Source organism: Somniosus microcephalus, chromosome 9 (genome assembly GCF_052327205.1).
Source record: "Somniosus microcephalus isolate GS21.2 chromosome 9, FLI_Smic_1.0, whole genome shotgun sequence".
Taxonomy (NCBI): domain Eukaryota; kingdom Metazoa; phylum Chordata; class Chondrichthyes; order Squaliformes; family Somniosidae; genus Somniosus; species Somniosus microcephalus.
This window is the reverse complement of record NC_140995.1, coordinates 87,213,826-87,234,815: the sequence shown is the minus strand read 5'-3', so window position 1 is coordinate 87,234,815 and position 20,990 is coordinate 87,213,826. Positions and strand designations below refer to the sequence as shown.

Here is a 20,990-nt window from a genome sequence, read left to right as displayed (position 1 = left end):
CCTACAGTTGAGTGTTGAGTGACTTGACGATTGACCAATCCTACGCTTCGGTGACCTGGCGGTCGACCAATTGGTGCGTGTGTGGGCGGGCCTTATCATTCTGAACCGAGGTGAGTGGCCGCCATCTTGATTCTTCACGATTTTTTTCCCACACTTTCTGTGTGTTAGGGAACTAAGGTAAATATTTGAATTGTGTGTTAGGGAATTAAATAACAATTTATTTGGGTTTTAAATTGTGTTTAGCAACAGTAGGAAATTAAGTGATCCCCTAACCGTCGCCGTTCCCCCCTCCTCCTCACCCTCACGCAGGGGGGACTCGGGGCTGCTCTCCAGGCCCGCTGCAGGCAGGCCTGAAGCTCAAAAAATTTCTCTCTTTCTCTCTCTCTCTCTTCCCTCTCTCTCTCTCTCCTTCTCCTCTTCCCTCTCTCCCTCTCCTTCTCTCTCTCCTCTTCCCTCTCTCTCTCTCTCTACTTCCCCCTCTCTCTCTTCCCGTGAGTGCGGGTCCGGCAAAACCGGCGTTTTTTAAAATCAAAAAATTTATCTCTCTCTCTCTCTCTCTCCTCTTCTCTCTCTCTCCTTCTCCTCTTCCCTCTCTCCCTCTCTCTCCTCTTCCCTCTCTCTCCCTCTACTTCCCCCTCTCTCTCTTCCCGTCAGTGCGGGACCAGCAAAACCAGCGTTTTTTAAACGGCTGCCCCCGATCTCAATCGGACACGGGAGTCTGCCAACCGGGTCCAAAGGCCCGCCTTGTTCACCAGCTGGAACCTCGGCCTCCCGTTGTCGGACTGACTCCGTTCTGCTACCGAGGTGAGTCCGGTCGGGCCTGAGGGGGGGGGGAGTGTGAGGGAGAGGTGGGGAGGGAGTGTGAGGGAGAGGGGGGGGGGAGTGTGAGGGGGGGAGATTGAGGGAGGGGGGAAGGAGTGTGAGGGAGAGGGGGGAGGGAGGGGGGGAGTATGAGGGAGGGGGGGCCATGGTGTGGAGATGCCGGAGTTGGACTGGGGTGGACAAATGTAAAAAGTCACACAACACCAGGTTGTAGTCCAACAGGGGGGGGAGGGAGAGGGAGGGGGGGAGTGTGAGGGAGAGGGAGGGAGAGGGGGGGAGAGGGGGTGGTGTGTGTGTGTGTGTGGGGGGGAGTTTGTGTGTGTGAGGGAGGGGGGAGTGTGTGTGTGAGGGAGGGGGGGAGTGTGTGTAAAAATGTTCAATAAAAACTGACTAAATAACCTCATTAGCCTCTCTTCCCCCCCACTCGCTCTCTCTCTTCCCCCCACTCGCTCTCTCTCTTCCCCCCCACTCGCTCTCTCTCTTCCCCCCCACTCGTTCTCTCTCTTCCCCCCCACTCGCGCTCTCTCGCCCCCCCACTCGCGCTCTCTCTCCCCCCCACTCGCGCTCTCTCTCCCCCCACTCGTGCTCTCTCTCCCCCCCACTCGCGCTCTCTCTCCCCCCCACTCGCGCTCTCTCTTCCCCCCCAGTCTCTCTCTCTCTTCCCCCCCAGTCACTCTCTCTCTTCCCCCCCAGTCGCTCTCTCTCTTCCCCCCCAGTCGCTCTCTCTCTTCCCCCCAGTCGCTCTCTCTCTTCCCCCCCCAGTCACTCTCTCTCTTCCCCCCCAGTTGGTCTCTCTCTTCCCCCCCCAGTCGCTCTCTCTCTTCCCCCCACAGTCGCTCTCTCTCTTCCCCCCCACCCCCCCCCAGTCGCTCTCTCTCTTTCCCCACCCCCCCAGTCACTCTCTCTCTCTCTTCCAACAACAACATGCCCACGAAAAAGCCTCGGCACTGCCGGGCACCCCCAGCTAGTTAAATATATTCAAGAAGGAGCTGGATATATTTATTAAGGTTAAAGGAATCAAGGGATATGGGGAGAAGGCAGGGACAGTGTAGTGTATGTACCTTGAAGAAGGAACTATATTCTGCAGCCCCTGTATACTGCAGTACCAGTAGTGACCACCCCGTATATAAGCCTGTGTAGTAACTTTGTATAGTAGTTCCAGTTTTTTCTCCATTCAGTAAACACCTGTTATAACCAACTTCTGCAGTCTGTGTCTCAATTACACATGGACATTACATTGGCGACGAACAGATCCGAACTTACCTATAGTTCTGCACCACCTCTCGGGGATCCATCCCTGAAGCGAAGTTATTAGCGGTCGAAGCCAGAAGGAAGAAATCCAAAAAGAAAAAAAAAACAAACAAACAGAAGAAACGGGCGTCGACCGTGGACAACCGCCCTCTGATTCATCGAATTCGAAGATTTGCAGGAGAGGCTGTCGAGAGCTGGGCTTGGTTCTCCAGTCTATGGTGTTCCAGCTAATTGGGCTGGTGGCAACACGGGAACACTGATCCTTCCTGGGCTGCGGCGGGCTAGAGCTCGATCGGGTGGCTTTTCAACGGGGCCGAGCAGCGTTGTTGGGAAGAGGAGAGAGAGAGAGAGGGTGGAGCACACAGGGCGCGGCCAGTGCTACGAAGCCGGGCAGCATACAGACCCGAGAGGAGGGAGGGAAGTGTCCCATAGGGTCTGCACTGACGACGGGAACAGTAATTCAAATAAAAGAAAAAGAAATTAAAAGCGCAGAAAGCCACGAGGAGCTGCAGTTTGCCACGGGGGCCACGGAGAGCGGCGTTGGCAGCAGCGCGGGGGGAAGCACGCAAAGACCATAGGGCGTCGCCATCAAGGCATAAAAATGCCAGCAACAGCGCTGGCAGCAGCGGAAAAAGGCAGAAAGCGCGGGAGGCGCCATCTTAATCCAACGGGGAAGAAGGCAAAGCACGGGAGGCGCCATTTTGTTCAATCGGGGAAGAAGGCAAAGCGCGGGAGGTGCCATCTTAGATCTCCAAGATGCCGAAGACTGGCAGTATCACTGCCTTCGATAATGCAACAGAAGACTGGACCACATATATGGAAAGAGTCGAAGTATATTGCAAGGCAAATGAAGTAGCCGATGAGAAAAAGGCATCGGTACTACTAAACTTAATGGGCGCAAGAACGTACGGCCTATTGCGGAACCTGATCACTCCAGTCAAACTGATGGCGAAGAGTTTTAACGAAATTGTTGATATCCTACAGGAACACTTAAATCCTACAACGCTGCTGATAGCAGAAAGATTTAAATTCCACAAGAGAAATCAGCATAAAGATGAGAGCAATGCTGATTACCTTACGGAACTACGCAAGCTATCAAAGCACTGCCAGTTCAGAGCAGGACTGGCAGATACCCTACGGGACAAATTTGTCTGTGGACTCCTGAGTGAAGGAACCCAGAAGAGGTTACTCTCAGAGAAAGAGCTGATGCTAGATAAGGCTTTCAGCATGGCAGTACCGTATGAAGCAGCAGCAAGGGGAGCTGCGGAAATACAGCAAAAGCCACAGGAATACGGCACCCATGAAATGACACGGGGATTTGAAAAATGTTATCGCTGCGGCAGAACAACCCATGACCAGAAGGACTGCTGGTCCAAGGACAAAACATGCAGGCAATGCGGAAAGATGGGACACATTGCACGAGTTTGCAGGTCCGGGAAGAAGACTAACGACAACAAAAAGACTACTAAGGAACAGTACAGGAAAGTACAAAAGATGACGGACAGTAGTTCCGAACACCAGAAGAGCGATAGTGAATCCGGGAACAAGAGACTAAGCTGTCTCAAACTACACAACGTAATCACAAAAGAGGATCACCGAACCATTTGGGTCACCCTCACGATAGCAGGGTCCCAAGTCAAAATGGAATTGGATACAGGATCAGCCCTGACCATCATGAATCGACGAGACTACGAGCGGCTATTCTCACACATACCTTTGAAAGACACATCCATTGTCTTGAAGACATATATGGGGCAGAAAGTATACCCCAGAGGGAAAATAAGGGTGACTGTCGAATACAACGGCAAGGAAATACAGAAATTGTATCTGTACATACTGCACGATGGTGGACCACCATTATTGGGACGTGAATGGATCAGAAAGATAAGTTTAGACTGGCACTCCATTCAGGCACTGACTGTGGCTGGTAAAAAGGATGACGACGTCACACCTGGACGATTGTCAAAAATCTTAGCTAACGCGAAAGAGGTATTTCAACAAGGACTGGGAACTCTTAAAGGCGTAACCGCCTCGATAAAAATAGAAGAGAATGCAATTCCCAAGTTTTTCAAAGCAAGACCGGTACCGTATGCAATTCGCCCAGCCGTCGAGGCAGAGCTGGAGAATCTGGAGAATGCAGGCGTGTTATCTAAAGTAGACTGGAGCGAGTGGGCGACACCCATCGTTCCTGTCATGAAGAAAACGTTAAACAATAAGTCTGAGGAGCCAAGGAAGGTTCGCATCTGTGGGGACTTCAAGGTGACTGTGAACCCAGTTCTTCACACAGTACAGTATCCTCTTCCGAGGATAGAAGATATTTTCGCCTCACTATCTGGAGGGAAGCGTTTTACAAAAATTGACCTAGCGCAAGCATATTTGCAGATGGAGGTTGAAGAATCCTTTAGGAAATATCTCACAATAAACACTCACAAAGTCTTTACCAGTATAATCGACTGGTATTCGGAGTAGCATCAGCTCCGGCTATATGGCAAAGAGCAATGGAACAAGTTCTGCAACGGATTCCGGGGACTCAGTGTTACTTGGACGACATCCTAGTGGCAGGTGAAATTGACAGTGAACACCTTGCCAACCTAGAGCAGGTGCTCACTAGACTAAGAGAACATGGGCTACGAGCCAATCGCCCCAAGTGCGAGTTTTTTAAGAAACAAATATCGTATTGTGGCCACGTGATTGATGAAGAGGGGTTACATAAGTCCCCTGACAAAATTGAAGCGGTAGTTAAGGCTCCAGTGCCTGAAAATGTGTCGCAACTGAGGTCATTCCTCGGATTGGTGAATTACTACCATAAGTTTTTGCCGAATTTGTCCACAATTCTGCACCCACTGACCACCCTGCTACAAACTGGAGTAGCATGGAAATGGAGCGATGAATGTAAGCGGGCCTTTCAGAAGTGTAAAGGCCTGATCACTTCAAGAGAAGTATTGGCTCACTACAACCCATCACTACCGATAAGACTGGCGTGTGATGTGTCTCCCTACGGCGTTGGAGCGGTACTGTCACATAAATCCCTTGATGGTTCAGAGAGGCCGATAGCTTTTGCGTCACGCTCGTTAACTGCAGCCGAGCTTAACTATGCCCAGATTGACAGAGAGGCCCTCAGCCTGGTGTGGGGGGTGAAGAAGTTCAATCACAACCTGCACGGACAGAAATTTACTCTACTAACTGATCATCAACCTCTTGTCTCCATTTTCAACCCTAAGAAGGGCGTCCCGATAATGACAGCTCAACGGCTACAGAGGTGGTCCCTTTTCCTAGGGGCACACCAATATGACATAGAGTACAAAGGAACTAAACAGCATGGGAATGCTGATGGATTGTCGCGCCTACCGTTGCCGACGGTGGAAGAAGCACCTGCAGTGGATCCTGTGGAGATATTCCACTCGACCATAGTCGAATATCTACCTGTGACGAATGCAAACATAGAAAAGGAAACACGAAATGACCCGACACTCTCCAGGGTCTATGATTTAACGGTGAAGGGATGGCCAGCACATGGCGAACCACTGTTGCCAGCATTCTCGCCGAGAAGACAACAGCTGTCAGTGTGCCGAGGAACCTTGATGTGTGGATCCAGAGTAGTAATTCCACCCAAATTGAAGGATAGAGTGCTCAATGAGCTTCATGAGGGTCATCTGGGAGGGGTAAAAATGAAGAACTTAGCCAGAGCGTTTGTGTGGTGGCCGGGAATTGATAGAGAAATCGAAGAGATGACCAAGAGCTGTACAGGATGCCAGACGGTCCAAAACGCCCCACCACAAGCCCCTCTACATCCATGGGAGTGGCCCTCATCTCCATGGCAAAGGGTACACATTGATTTTGCTGGTCCATTTATGGACTCGATGTTTTTAATTGCGGTGGATGCACATTCAAAGTGGCCAGTGGTAATAAAAATGTCCTCAACCACCACAGAAAAAACGATCACAGTCTTACGAACCATATTCACCAGAAATGGGCTGCCTGAACAGATTTGCTCCGACAATGGACCACAGTTTGTGTCTGAAGAGTTCCGGAGGTTCTTAAAGAATAATGGTGTTAAGCATTACACATCCGCCCCATATCATCCAGCCACCAATGGATTGGCTGAGAGGTTCATTCAAACATTCAAGAAGGCTATCAAGGCAATGTGTAATGAAGACATACCCCTACAACACAAGGTGGATAACTTCTTATTTGCCTACCGGAGTGCGACACATGCGGTTACCAACCAAACTCCAGCCATAATGTTCTTCAATCGAAGACTAAGATGCCGCTTGGATTTGGTTAAGCCAAACATCAGAAGAGATGTGGAGAACAGACAGTTTCAGAATATGAATGAAAGGCCAACCAGGAGTTTCAAGATAGGTCAACCAGTTTTGGCCCGGGACTACCGCACAGAGAAATGGCAGCTAGGAACGATCTGCACACGGCAAGGACCTCTAATGTATACCGTGGACGTTGGAGAGAGCATTGTAAGACGCCATGCTGACCAGATTCTAGAGTCACTGGAAAACGTCAAATCTACACCACGATCCTATACACCTGGTGATGAAACCGAAGTACCAATTGCATCTACCTCAGAATCGGTGATATTGGAAGCAGACGAACCAAACAACGACGTTGACCCCGAATCAACTTTGCCAGAAGAACCTGATACCCCAAAGAGGCGTTATCCAGACAGAATCAGGAAGCCTCCTCAAAGACTGAATTTATAATTGATTAACTTCAGCTAATGTATATAGCAACTGTAATTGTAAATATGTTATTTAATTATTAATCAAATGTTATGTACTGTTTAGCTAAAAGGGGAGGAATTGTAGTGTATGTACCTTGAAGAAGGAACTATATTCTGCAGCCCCTGTATACTGCAGTACCAGTAGTGACCACCCCTGTATATAAGCCTGTAGAGTAACTTTGTATTGTAGTTCCAGTTTTGTCTCCATTCAGTAAACACCTGTTATAACCAACTTCTGCAGTCCGTGTCTCAATTACACACGGACATAACAGACAGGGTACTGAGTTTGAATGATCAGCCATGATCTCATTGAATGGTGGAGCAGGCTCGAGGGGCCCAATGGCCTACTCGTGCTCCTATCTTCTATGTTTCTATGTTTCTATGCTGGAAATCTGAAATAACAACAGAGAATGCTGGAAATACTCAGCAGGCCAGGCAGCATCCATGGAGAGAGAAATAGAGTTAATGTTTAAAAGTCCCAGACCTGAAACGTTAAGTCTGTTTTGTAATGTATATACCTTTAAGTGGGGAACTATCTTTTACAGCTCATGTATACTGTAGTACCAGCAGTGACCACACCTGTATATCGCCCTGAGTAGTAATCTGTACAGATCAGTTCAACTGTGAGCCACATCGAGTAAACACCTGTTGTACCGTTTCTGCTGTAGTCTGTATCTTATTATACCCAGACACAACATTGACGACGAGGCAAGTTCGAACCTACCTGCAACTCTGCATCACCTCCCGGGGATTCATTTCTGGAGATCAGTGGATTGGAGGTCAATGCCAGAGACTCGGGCGTCGACCACGGGCAACCGCCCAGTCATCCAGCAGAGACTCGAGAATTGCGGGGAGGCTGTCGAGAGCCAGGCTTGGCTTTCCAGTCGAGGTGGTCCAGCGAAACGGGCTGGCAACAGGTAGTGCGCAGACCCTTCCCGGACAGCAGCGGGCTAGAGCCCGACCGAGCGGCACAGCAAAGGGCCGAGCAGCGTCGACGGGGGAGAGAGAGAGAGGGCAGAGCGCATAGGGCGCAGCCGGTGTTCAGGGGCCGAGCAGCGTCGGAGAGAGGGAGAGAGAGATGCGCAGAAACCCGCGAGGCGCCGCAATTGCCATGAGGACCGCCGAGAGCGGTGTTGGCAGCAGCACAGGAGAAGTGCACGAAACCCACGGGGCGCCGCCATTGCCACGAGAACCGCCGAATGCGGCGTTGGCAGCAGCTGGGGAGGAAGGAAAGCGCGGGAGACGCCATTTTAAGCCATCAGGAGACACCATTTTAAACCACACCCAAAATGCCGAAGAGTGGCAGTATCACCGCATTTGACAATGAAGTCGAAGATTGGACTACATATGTCGAGCGATAGAGGTGTACTGCAAGGCAAATGAGGTGTCAGATGACAAGAAAGCGTCGGTATTGTTAAATTTAATGGGTGCAAAGACGTATGGGTTATTACGAAATCTAGTAACCCCAACGAAGCCAATGGAAAAGAGTTTTGAAGACATAGTAACGATACTACAGGAACATTTAAACCCCACACCGCTGCTGATAGCAGAAAGATTCAAGTGTCACAAACAGAACCAGAATAAGGATGAAAGCAATGCTGATTATTTATCAGAACAGCGCAAACTATCGAAACACTGCCAGTTTGGTGCGGGACTGGCAGATACCTTAAGGGACAAGTTTGTGTGTGGGCTTCAAAGTGAAGGAACCCAGAAACGGCTTTTATCTGAAAAGGACCTTACGCTGGAAAAGGCTTTCAGCATTGCGGTATCATATGAAGCAGCAGCACGGGGCGCTGCAGAGATACAACAGAGACTGCAAGAATATGGCACAAATGAAATGTCATATGGAACAGAGAAATGCTATCACTGCGGCAGAACAACACATGACCAGAATGATTGCTGGTTCAAAGACAAAGTGTGCAGACAGTGTGGAAAAGTAGGACACATAGCACGAGTCTGCAGGTTGGGAAAGAAAACCAGCAATAAGAAACCTACCAAAGAAAAGTACAAGAAGGTACATAAGATGACGGAGAATAGCTCAGACGAACAAAAGAGTGATAACGACTCCGAAAGCAGGGAACTGAGTTGTCTGAAACTACATAATGTGATCACAACGGAGGATCACCGAACCATTTGGGTCACTCTCAAGAAAGCAGGAGTCCAGGTAAAGATGGAATTGGACACAGGATCAGCCCTAACAGTCATAAACCGATGGGACTACGAGCGGCTATTCTCACACATACTCTTGAGAGACACAAAAATTATTTTGAAGACGTACACGGGGCAAAAAGTCTACCCCAAAGGAAAAATAAGGGTGACCATTATATATAACGGTAAGGAAACACCAAAACTAGACCTGTATGTATTACAAGATGGAGGACCGCCATTACTGGGACGTGAATGGATCCGGAAAATACAACTGGATTGGCATTCCATACAGGCACTGACTGTGGCTGACAAAAAGGATGACGACGTCACACCTGGGCGACTGTCAAAGATCCTAACTGACGCGAAAGGAGTGTTCCAGCAAGGACTCGGAACACTAAAAGGCATGACAGCGACAATTCAAATTGAAGAAAACGCAAGCCCAAAATTTTTAAGGCCAGACCGGTACCTTATGCGATCCGCCCAGCCGTCAAAGCAGAGCTGGAGAGTCTGGAAGGTTCAGGTGTACTGTCCAAGGTAGACTGGATCGAGTGGGCTACACCCATCGTCCCTGTGATGAAAAAGTCGTTGAGCGGCACGCCTGGGGAACCAAGGAAGGTTCGCATCTGTGGGGATATTAAGGTAACAGTGAGCCCGGTCCTCACACCATACAATATCCACTTCCGCGGATTGAAGATATTTTTGCCTCGCTATCTGGAGGGAAACGCTTCACTAAGATTGATCTGGCCCAGGCGTATCTGCAAATGGAGGTAGAAGAAGCATCAAAAAAATACCTCACAATCAACACCCATAAAGGTCTCTACCAATACAACCGGCTGGTATTCGGGGTAGCATCAGCTCCGGCTATTTGGCAGAGGGCAATGGAACAAGTCCTGCAAGGGATCCCAGGGACCCTGTGTTATTTGGACGACATCCTGGTCACGGGCGAAAATGACAGTGATCACCTTGCCAACCTGGAGCAGGTACTCACTAGATTGCAAGAATATGGGCTCCGAGCTATCCGCCCCAAATGCGAGTTTTTTAGAAAACAGATCTCGTATTGTGGCCATGTTATCGATAAAGAAGGGTTACATAAGTCCCCAGAGAAGATTGAGGCAGTAGTCAAGGCTCCAGCACCGGAAAATGTGTCACAACTGAGGTCGTCCCTCGGGCTGGTAAACTACTACCATAAGTTCTTGCCAAATTTGTCTACAATACTACACCCACTGAGCACCCTACTGCAAACTGGGGTGCCATGGAAGTGGAGTGACGAATGTAGATGAGCTTTCCAGAAGAGCGAAACACTAATCACATCGAAAGAGGTATTGGCCCATTACAACCCAGCATTACCAATTCGGTTGGCATGTGATGCGTCACCCTACGGCATTGGAGCGGTGCTGTCGCACAAATTCTCGGATGGCTCAGAGAGGCCAATAGCCTTTGCGCCATGATCACTAACCTCAGCCGAGCGTAACTACGCCCAGATTGACAGGGAGGCCCTCAGCCTAGTGTGGGGAGTGAAAAAGTTCAATCACTATCTGCACGGGCAGAAATTCACCTTGCTGACGGATCACCAGCCTCTTGTCTCCATTTTTAATCCGAAGAAGGGCGTTCCGGTGATGACTGCGCAACGACTACAAAGTTGGTCACTTTTTCTAGGGGCGCACCACTATGAGATTGAATATAAGGGCACAAAATAGCATGGAAATGCTGATGGGCTATCACGCCTGCCACTGCCTACTGCGGAGGAAGCACCAGCAGTGGATCCTGTCGAAATATTCCATTGGACTATAGTTGAATACCTACCGGTAACTAACGCTTGTATCGAAAAGGAAACCCGAAATGACCCGACACTGTCTCGGGTATATGATTTGACGGTGAAGGGATGGCCAGCACATGGCAACTCACTGATACCAGCATTCTCGACAAGGAGAGAACAGCTGTCAATGTGCCGGGGGACCTTGATGTGTGGATCCCGAGTGGTAATTCCACCCAAGTTAAGGGATAGAGTGCTCAATGAGCTTCATGAGGGTCATCTGGGAGGGGTAAAAATGAATAGCCTAGAAATGAATAGCCTAGCCAGGGCTTATGTGTGGTGGCCAGGAATCGATAAACAAATCGAGGACCTGACCAAGAGTTGCTCAGGATGCCAGAAAGTCCAAAATGCACCACCACAGGCCCCTCTACACCCATGGGAGTAGCCCTCATCTCCATGGCAACGGGTGCATATTGATTTTGCTGGTCCATTCATGGACTCAATGTTTTTAATAGCCGTGGATGCGCACTCGAAATGGCCTGAGGTCATCAAAATGTCCTCCACCACCACGGAGAAAACTATTGCTGTCCTACGGACCATTTTTACCAGGAATGGCTTGCCAGAACAGATTTGCTCCGACAACGGACCACAGTTTGTGTCCGAAGAGTTCTGGAGGTTCTTGAAAAAGAATGGGGTAAGGCATTACACATCCGCCCCATATCATCCAGCCACAAATGGATTGGCTGAGAGGTTAGTACAAACCTTTAAGAAGGCAATAAAGGCTATGTACAATGACAACATTCCGCTGCAGCACAAGGTGGACAATTTCCTGTTCGCCTACCGGAATGCGACACATGCAGTCACCAACCAGGCCCCAGCCATGATGTTCTTTAACCGAAGGTTAAGGTCTCACCTGGATTTGCTCAGACCAAATGTACGAAGAGATGTTGAGAGTAAGCAATTCCAGCGCATCCATGAGAAGCCAACAAGGAGCTTCAATGTAGGGCAACCAGTCTTGGTCCGCGACTACCGAACAGAAAAATGGCAGCCAGGAATGACATGCACACGGCAGGGCCCACTAATGTACACAGTGGACATTGGGGAGAGCATCGTGAGACGCCATGCTGACCAGATCCTAGAGTCACAGGAACAAGTCAACCCCATGCCTTGCCCATACGTACCTGGTGATGAACCCGATGTACAGGTCGCATCTACCCCAGAAACAGTAGCATCGGAAGCTGATGAACCAACCGACGACAGGGGGCCAGAATTGCCTCCGCACCAAGAGCAAGACACTCGGGAAAGGCGCTATCCAGAAAGGATTAGGAAGCCTCCCCAAAGTCTGAATATATAAATAGACTATTTTCAGCTAATGTTGCATGTTAAAAGAGTTAATTGTAATTAGTTTGATATTTAATTGTTAAATGAGCGTTATGGTACTGTTAATCTAAAAAGGGTGGAATTGTAATGTATATACCTTTAAGTGGGGAACTATCTTTTACAGCTCATGTATACTGTAGTACCGGCAGTGACCACACCTGTATATAGCCCTGAGTAGTAATCTGTACAGATCAGTTCAACTGTGAGCCACGTTGAATAAACACCTGTTGTACCGTTTCTGCTGCAGTCTGTATCTTATTATACCCAGACAGAACATGTTTCTCTCTCCACGGATGTTGCCTGGCCTGCTGAGTATTTCCAGCATTTTCTGTTGTTATTTCGAATATACATAAGAGTTGGTAATGTCAGCAAAGGACATGCACAAGAGGAGATTTGACAGAGGTGTTCAAAATCATGAAGGGTTTTGATAGAGTAAATAAGGAGAAACTGTTTCCAGGAGCAGAAGGATCAGTAACCAGAGGACACAGATTTAAGGTAATTGACAAAAGAACCAGAGGCGACATGAGGAAAAATAAATTATGCAGAGAATTGATATGATCTGGAATGCACTGTCTGAAAGGGTGGAGGAAGCATAGTCAATAGGACCGTTCAAAAGGGAATTGGATAAATACTTGAAAGGGAAAAAATTGGAGAGCTCTTTCAAAGAATCGGCACAGGCATGATGGGCTCATGGCCTTCTTCTGTGCTGTATCATTATGATTCTTTAGGGGGGAAAATTAGGTTGGTTTGCGCCTCTCGTTAGCGCCCCTGGGGGCGCTAATGAGAACCAAATCCCCTAGTGCCTGGGCGTGGTGCCGCTAACACCTCCTGCGAAATTCAGCGGTAGGTTAGCAGCAGTGGTAGCCGATAGCCCCCCGGCGCCGCTGTGCCGCCGGCAATAGTGTCATCGCCGAGTGATGCGACCCCTTAGTGCCCTGCCACGGCCCCTTACCAATCCGTGGGAAAATATTGGATTGTGACCCAGGCCGACCTCCGCTCGCAAGGTGAAGCCCGGCTGCGCCCCGCACCGCCATTTCATTGTTTTGGTCTCCAGGTCGGCCCCTCGTGGCGGCCTTTGGCATAATCGAATTTCTCCCCTATGATTCTAATTACCTTCCATTTCAACAAACCATGCATAACCTTCCACACCTTGGACTCAATACCACTTTATTTATGTATCTCCTGAGGGAATGATTTGCAGTATTTCTCCCTGATCATCAAAACTCCAAAATATCTACCTAATCCCTCGTTTCCACTATTAAAATCTGACAAGTTATTTTCATTCATTAGCCAGAGCACAGCAGTGCACACACCTTAGTGTTCCATGGAGTATTGATTATCTCAGTTCATTCTTATATGTTTCAATCCCATTCCTAATCAGATATGTTGTCCAATTATTTTTGAAGGAGTTGATTGAGCATTAACTTTGTTCTGCTGGAAGTCTTTCTGCTTCTGTAAGTGGCAGTAAAAATGTTATTTTCATTGCTTCTAGTCTTCTAGTTTTATACTCACAGCTCAAGTTTTATCGTCTGCTTACACCTGCATTACTGATGGAGGTGTAAATAGGCCAAACTTCCCATTCCTGATCGCTATCCGGCATTTGCTTTGAATACTGGTTGTTGACGTAAAGTCATGCCACGTCTGGATTCAGGTATGATGATCCCCAGAATCAAATAGCCATCAATGCTCACTGTCAAGCCTCAGACATTAGGAAAAGTCACTTGAGTGAGGTAACCAGAAGGTGCCCAGGACACCTTCATGACAGGAGAGAAAAATTGATAAAGAAAAAATAGCAATTGGGGAATGCAGTAATAGTAAAATACCTTTGTTACTGCAGTGACGTTGTAAGATTAACTTGACATTTGAGCAAAGCAGCAGTGACATAAGAAATTAATTTAGGTATTGCTGACTGACTGGTGCCTGTATATTCTCTGACAGGAGTATGAAAGGTACCAGCTGAAGTGAAGGTGATAGCAATGGTTTCTCTCACGGTGCATAAATTGTTTCAGTATAACACTTAATCCTCTTAACTCCTAGCGCACATCCTTAAAGCATTTACTTATTACATTTAAATCTCAGAAAACAGGAGATGCCAGTCTACGCTATGAAAGTAATGCAACACCTCGAAATCCTGAGTGATGCCTTTTTTCTGCATATGTTCCTATTAATGCTATCAGTCATTGTAAAATTGGCAAAAAGCTCTGAAATAGTAGCCACCTATGTGCCAGTTCAGAAAGGCATATACAATGGAATGGAAAATTGACACTTTCTTAACACACCCTTTCAAAAATTGGGCCAACTTTTTCTTTTAACGACCACTGGAGGAATGCATGGTTTTCTCTGTAATTAATCACCCACTAACAAAACCCACCCGGCACTAAGTTCATGGTCTACAGAGCAGTAGTGATACCCGCCCTGCTGTATGCCTCAGAGACATGGACCATGAACAGCAGGCACCTCAAAGCACTGGAGAGGTACCACCAACGCTGCCTCTGCAAGATCCTGCAAATGCATTGGCAGGATAGGTGCACCAACGTCAGTGTTCTTGCTCAGGCCAACATCCCCAGCATCGAAGCTTTGACCATGCTCGATCAGCTCCGATGGACGGGTCACATTGTCCGCAAACCCGATAGGAGAGTCCCAAAACAAACGCTCTACTTGGAGCTCCGGCACGGCAAGAGAGCCACAGGTGGGCAGAGGAACCGCTTCAAGGACACCCTCAAAGCCTCCTTGAAAAAGTGTAACATCCCCACCGTCACCCGGGAATCCCTGGCCCAAGACCGCACAAAGTGGAGGAGAAGCATCCGAGAAGGCGCTGAACACCTCGAGTCTCTTCGCCGGGAGCAAGCGGAAGCCAAGCGCAGGCAGTGCAAGGAGCGCACATCAACCCAAGTACCCCACCCACCCACCCCTTCAACCACCGCCTGCCCCACCTGTGACAGAGGCTGTAGGTCCCACATTGGACTCATCAGTCACCTGAGAACTCATTTTTAATGTGGAAGCAAGTCATCCTCGGTTCCGAGGGACTGCCTAAGAGAGAGAGAGAGAGAAGAGAAGAGACTAACAAAATCACGGGAGCATGCGGATTTGAAACCTGCGATTTCTGAAAATACTTTTTCATCAGCAGATTATTAAAACACAGGTGTTCTCTTACTTTTCAGTTAAAGGAGAAATTCAGGCATGATGTCGATAGACTCTCGATATATGAAGTGTCTGAATTACACATGGGACAAATGAGTGGGCACATGAAAATTGCTCTGCATCGATCATCAATATTGTACAGAAAGGTAATAATAAAAAAGTAGTCCATTCTCCACATCACCCAAAAAAGTTCTAACCTGCCTTTTCCATTTCAGCCATCTTTATCTTTCCAATGCCTTTTCAAATACTTTACTGACATTACTTGTGCACAGTTAACAGCACATCACATCTCATTTTAAAATCTATGTGCAAGTTCTTTTCATATTTCAACTCTTCACCGCTACCTGATGTTCTCTTCTTTCTTAGGATTGGTCTATCCTATACAGGCGTCTCCTGCTTGACTGTGCTAGCACTGCTGAAGGGTCCCACTATCCCATTTTTAGTTGAACAGTTGTGTTTTTTTCAACAGGCTATCTTTTAAAATAAAATGCATATAAACTGGGCAGCTAATGTCCAGTTTTTGTTTGGTCCAGTTATTGAGCAATTCTCAGGCCACATTACATCTCAACATCACAGCCAGAGGTTCTCCAGTGAATGGCGCACTAAATTCTTCCTGTTCAGTTACAGAATGAAATTTGAACCTCTTTCCTGGCTCTTATTGTCCTGTATGTACTAAACAAGGTTGAAAGGTACTCTGGTTATGAGATTCTTTCATTTGTTTGCCCTTAATAGCTGGGTCCTTATTTTAAGTTCCAGGTATTTGAAGCCATTTCACTATTGCTTTTGCACAATCTAACAGACTGGTTAAAATAAATAGTGAAACTGATATATGGGACAATTCGCTGATCCTGCACTCCTAATGGGGAGCTACACTGGTGGTGCATGAGGATCAGAGAATCAGACCTATAATGTTGCATCACTATTTTTCACCGGTGCATTCTGTAAGCTTAGCTTCCTGCTTGCTTCTTTTTGTGTTGGACTCGAAACATACTGATCTAGGAAACAGTCCTGGATGCATTCTAAAAAACATTCTCCACGTTGAACGCATGCATTAGCTTTATTGCAGTCAATCGTGGGATAGTTAAAATCATCCAATATTATTGCCTTGTTGTTCTTACATATCTTTCTGAGCTGTCTGCAGAATCCCACCTCTATTTCATCTCCTCTGTTTGGGTTGCTTTTATTGCACACAAAGAATTGAACCAATTCCCTTCCTATTTCTTAATTATATCCATATGGATTCTATCTCAATGCAACCCTCTAGGACATAATTTCATTCCAATGATGTGATCGAACCCTTTCCTAGTAATGCTACCCACCCACTCTTTTCCCTCCCTATCTCTCCTGAAAATGTTATAATCAGAAATATTAAACAGTGGAACACACAGTCCCTGCTGAAACATTAAACCATTATTCTCTTTCAGATGCTGAACAGTATTTTCACTTTTTGTTTCTAATTTGCAGTAATTCATAGTTTTATTTTCCATTTTGTAAACATCCTGCAAAATATAATGCAAAACACAAAATGTGTCATCACACAAGGCTGTAGAATTTAGCCAATTATAGATCAATGGTCCACAGATAAAGGTGAGAGCATGATACAGTATAATATGTAGGAAGATGTAAGAGCTAAATGCATTAACAATTCTAATAAAGATACTTGTCCTATATTGCCATAAAGTTGCTGAATACAAAAATGCAGTTTCCTATAAACGTTTTGGCAATTTCTCTGCAAATAGTATTAGTGCTCCCATCAAAATGTTCCCAAAAGACAAGTTGCAAGAAACATTTTAGCACATCAACAAACCCTTGTTAATAAAATGGTAATTAAAAAAATAGATGATATTGAGAATACATCACCATTAAGATCAGCAAGACCTTCACATCCCTGACTTTGCCGAGTTTGTTGCCCACTATCGGGCTCCCGTGCACCCTTCCCACCCGCCCCCTCCTGTAAAAAATGAAGTCTTATTTTCCAAGGAGTACGTGGCCTCCTTAGTCCTGCTATCAAAACTCACCACCTCACACTTCTCTATATTGAAATTCATTTGTCATTTACACACCCATTTTGCAAATTTGTTAACATCTTGTATCTTGTCTTCCTCAGTATTAACTATACCTCCCAATTTGGTGTCATCCTCAAATTTTGATATTGTACTTCTGATTTTAGCAAAGCAAAGAAAGCTCCAGTGGGCTGGGAGTGTGATGGAAGAATAGGCAAGTGGATATCTGGGGTACAGGCCACTCTTCTGGCTGTGTACTGATAGAGGATCCCAATCCCAAGCGCCAGCCCACAACTTCTCCCATTCTCGGGAGCACTGGTGCACCCATCCTATTTCCTATTTACCAGCACATGCTGTCCCAGAGGCAAAGGGAGCTGTGGTTAAGATCTGAAGTTGTTAAAGTCAATGTTAAGACCAGACGGCTGTAAAATACCGAGTACAAAGCTATTCCTCAAACCTGCATTGAGCTTCATTAGAGCAGTGTGGGAGGCCAAGTTCAGAGAGGTCAGACTGGGAATGGGACGAGAACCTGACTGTGTCCTCTGACCTAGGAGTTGTTTGTATGATTGACAGCTGCTATGTAGAATTAGGATGGGTTAACAGTAAACAATAAAAATGATTTGGCTCTGAAGTTTTTGCCATTCATACTGACAGCCAACTAACAATAAACATTACATGGGGATGCGCTTCTGTGTGGATACTTGGGAATTCAGCCACTCTATAGGTTATTATACAAAATGTGGCCTCCATGGCAACATTGGAAATGGCAGGTAATTGAAAAAAAAAGTTTTAGTAGAATATGGAACAACTATGAAATTGGATCATGTATTATTGAGCATTCAGAAGATGCTAGAACTACTACACTAAATATTAGTATTGCAAGAAGGGCACTGAAGACAAGATTAACATTGATGTTGTTCTCACCAAGATGAAGAGTTCTGTGGAGATTGGGGAAATCAATGAACGATATGAATGAGACATTTTCATCAATTCACTTTCTTACATACAACAGTGACTACTCTTCAAAAGAACTTCATTGGCAATAAAGCACTTTGGGACATCTTAAGGCCGTGAAGGCACTATATAAATATAAGTCTTACTTTCTTTCAAAGATGGGACAAAGGCTTTCATGAAACTTTATAGTTGTAAGTAAGTTGCAAACCTGAGCTAGAATATAGAACCGTGCGCTGTAGATGAAAGCCAAGTCAGAGACTGGGTAGATCTTCAACTTCCATCTAGACATAAAACTGATATTGCAGATCATTCCCTGTTATAGAAACTACCCGATATTAATTTCCATTGGATTCAATGGAACTGATAAGCAGGCAGCCTCTTTAACAGGCGGCTGATCCACAATGCCCGTTTTACACACGGGCGGCAAGTTGAAAATCTACCTCAGAATAGCTACTGGCATACAGAACAATGTGCTAAGAGACTTTTAAAAGAACAAGCATTGACTTCTAAAGCTTGCATCTACAGGTGCAAAGCTAGTGAGTTGACAACAAAGAAGCTGAAAAAAGTAAGAACTTAGGAAGAAGTGTAGAGGCCAACTTTCACTTTGCACGGACAGTATGATTGCGCACCTGATGCTTTTGGTGAAAAGCCCAAACCATTTTGAGGTCCATACCGCACTTCCATTTGATCAGCATGTCGCAAAAACTGAACAAGTGCTCACAGGCACCCTCAAAGTTCCCTTCTCTGACCTCTGTTTCCATTACATTGATGACTGTATCGATGCTGCTTTCTACTCTGATCCTGATCTAGAGAATTTCAGTAATTTTGCTTCAAGTATCCATCTCTATCTTCCAGTTTTGAGGAAGGTCCTTATCCAAAATGTCTATTCTCTCCCCACAGATGCTGCATGACCTGCTGAATGTTTCCAGCATTTCCTGCCTTTGTTTCAAGTGGATGCCAGAGTTATTCAACATATACAATTTGCATCAGTGAATCATAAGAACACTATGAAAGTTAATGACTCATCAAAACTGACAAAAGAAAATGTAATGGCCAAGGAGAAGAAGTTAGGAGGCAATCTGTACCTTCACTTGATCCCACCTACCCAATTACCAGCAAGGAAGCTACCTTTAACCACAAAAGAATTTATCAAGAAACACATTAATATGCTTGTTGATATGAAACAATGAATGATGCATCTGAATTAAATGTTGTCTACAAGAGGCAAGGAGATTCTTCTTGGTGACGTATATGTATGATTAACAGCTGCAGTACAGAATTAAGATGGCTGCATATTAAAGAGCATATTTATTTAGCTCTAACCACTTTCGTGCCTCTTACTGACAGACAAATAACATCACATTTGGACTTGAAACATAAAACCCATTAAAAAAATATTGACTGAAACTCATTGCATTTCCAACATTTCCACTTAGTATTTCAGGTTTCCAGCATTCATAATCTTTCTTTCAGCTCAGTCGCTGTGCAATGGGATAAAGACATCATTTATCCATGGTAATGGGCATTTTAACAGTATTTGTTTTTTTTATTAGCATGCAAGCAATGTTTTCTACTGGCTTAATAAAGAAATATAACTACAGTTTGAAGGAAACCTTTGTACTTTAGCCAATTGGATTTCAAATTTATTCTTTAATACAAAAAAAATTCCATTGCCATATAGTTCAGAATAATAATAGATATGGTTCTATCTGGGGTGGATGCTGTCTGTATCTATCACGTCATTGCACTGAAATATTATCAGCTTGTTTTCACAGCTTGAGAACTGAATTTGGCTAATGTTTGAAGTTGTAGCTGGCGCCCTGTAAGACCAGATAAAATGAAAACAGATGCTTCTGCAGGCCTCAATAAAATAAAGACTTCTGTTAGACAGAATCCCTGCTGAAAGCTGGTGACTAGATTTTTTCCTGGCACGCTGAGCCAATTTTCACCTACAAGAAGCGGTGCATGTGAAATCCATTCCTAATCAGTCAGCTCCATAGGTTGTGTCGAGTACTTGTAAAATGTCCTCCCCAACTGTTCTGATGCATTTCTGAATCCTTATATGTTTGGACAGGGTCAATGATGATTAGTCATTGCTGCTACTGGAGATTGTTTTTGGTAGAATGTAACTTTTTTTGTAGTGGAATATGACCTGGGGAAAAATTGAAAATGGAGAATAAAGGTTTTGGTTAATATGATTGGTGAATACTGGAAGTAGAAAATAACTAAATAGAAAGGAGAAAAAATGCAGAGAGTTAACCCCAGTGAGGAAGAAAAAATTTGACTGATGACTGTTACAGACAACAGACTCGACTGGATCAATGTACATGACAGACACAAGAAAGGTTATTATAAAGATCATGAGAGGCATTGGTCATTCAATTTTCACTTGTTTAGACTGGAGGAAGCAATATAATAAACAGTGCACAGACTAGAAGCATATTTACATGGGAGGGATTCAAGCTGAAAAATAATAATGATTAGCAGTACCCACCTTACTGGCACGATGAAAAACAAGGATCAAAAGAGCCAATACACAGCCAATGAGGCAGAATTTGGGGTGGGTATGATGGCGTATTCTGAGAGTACACCATCATAGTGCCTTTGAAATGGACAGCAAGTTGGGGATTTCCGCAGGCACTTGAACATGTGCTAAATCCTGAACTTGCGATCTGTCAAGTTCCGACACTGCACCAACATTGAAAACCTAATTGCTGGCGCAGCATTGGGCTAATTGCCCAGCAATAGGCACAGGGCCTGTTTGCACAGCGTATGGGGATACCGTCAATAAAAAATCTTCAGCTGA

The 20,990-nt window shown here is 45.8% G+C and overlaps 1 long non-coding RNA gene across 2 annotated transcripts; it reads left to right on the top strand.

Annotated features, from left to right (window-relative positions):
- Window positions 1–78: 78 nt before the first annotated feature.
- Window positions 79–19,506, top strand: LOC147112509 (uncharacterized). Of its 2 annotated transcripts, none has more exons than XR_015079439.1 (3): window positions 79–177; window positions 15,248–15,373; window positions 19,085–19,506. It is a non-coding gene; the product is annotated as an uncharacterized LOC147112509 (long non-coding RNA). The 2 variants fall into 2 exon arrangements; XR_015079438.1 differs by lacking the exon at window positions 79–177 and adding an exon at window positions 328–804.
- Window positions 19,507–20,990: the final 1,484 nt, after the last annotated feature.